Raw genomic sequence first — 1,374 nt, 5'->3', positions numbered from 1 at the left:
GTTATTATTTGGGCGCGTAGTAAAGTAAGATTATTTTTTTTTTTAGAATTTAGATTGATTTTAACGTTTGTTTGGCTGTAAAAAATCAAAATAAAATAAACCTTAAAGGGAACAGGCCTAACCTTTCATAAGAATCCATTTGTTTCTTTGTACATTCGTTAGGTTTTATGCCACAAGGTCAAACGGATGATATTACAGACTTTAGGCCATGATGTGTCGTTTTAATATGAAGTCTGCTGTCAAAAGCATGTCGGGTTTGCCTTTTTTCCTGATTGGATGGTTCGTGAGCCAATGACCTTTTCAGCGTTTCTGTGCGCACTTCAAAGGTGGGAGAGGTGACTGAGGCTTTTTTAAATAAACTTTTTTATGTTGTGAAAATAAAATGAAAGGTTAGGCCACTGTGAAAGTACCATTGCTAAAAAAGATTGAGAGACTTAATATAAATAAAATAAAGAGGCACATATTACACTGCTCTTTTAAGTGTGTGCTTATAATATTTTCATTAAAAACAACAAAATAAAAAAAATATAAAAAGAGGCATCCAAACTGATACCTATTTTCCTCGCTAAAACTCCAGATTTTACCCTCTTTTCCGCTCTGTTGCTCTGTTTTCCCCAAAATCCCTCCAAACCGACGGTCTTTCTCATGGACTTCAGCCATGCAGACGTTTTTACCTGCGGAGGCGGCCTTTATCAATTCATGTCTCCTCAGCCAAATTAATTTTCACAATGCGAAACTTCCTAAATCCCTCTCTCGTCTCTCCCAGCAAGAAACAAAGGAGGCATTGCAGGGAAAATCGTAGGTGTACATGTTTTCAAAGAAAACTTTAAAACAAACGCCATATCCTTTAATTGAATTTGAGTGAAACGAATACGTGTGGAGGGGGATACATTTATATGAAGCAGCTGTCACCTAATGTTCTATTAAAATAACAGATATTAGGCAAAGTATAGAGGGCAAAATATTTTAGGCATAATTATTTCATTCGGTCTGATTTAAAATTATTCTTATTTAAGTATTGTGAATTTAATGAATATATGTTTTTTAACTATTGTTATGTTATTCTACATTGTGATTGTGGGGTCTTTGATCAGTAATTTATTTGCAGAACCAAGTTCCTGGACAGGATTGTCTTTAATGCAAAGAGAAGATGAAAAATGTGATTACTTTCTAAAAGCATGATTAATTATTTTTTTTTTTTTGTATTGACATGAGAAAAACATAATAAAATAGATCAGTTTGAATAGAGTTTTTTAACCAGTGCAAGCTCACCTGAATGAGTCATGTAAAGATTGGTGAGGACATATTACTACTCTGGCCAGAACCAACTCCACATTTCTTGAAAGTAAAATGTTAATTTTCTTAAAATTGCCC

This window comes from Cyprinodon variegatus, unplaced genomic scaffold (assembly GCF_000732505.1).
Source record: "Cyprinodon variegatus isolate N-32 unplaced genomic scaffold, C_variegatus-1.0 Scaffold353, whole genome shotgun sequence".
Classification (NCBI taxonomy): Eukaryota; Metazoa; Chordata; class Actinopteri; order Cyprinodontiformes; family Cyprinodontidae; genus Cyprinodon; species Cyprinodon variegatus.
The sequence above is the reverse complement of the archived record's forward strand: the minus strand, read 5'-3'. Positions refer to the sequence as shown.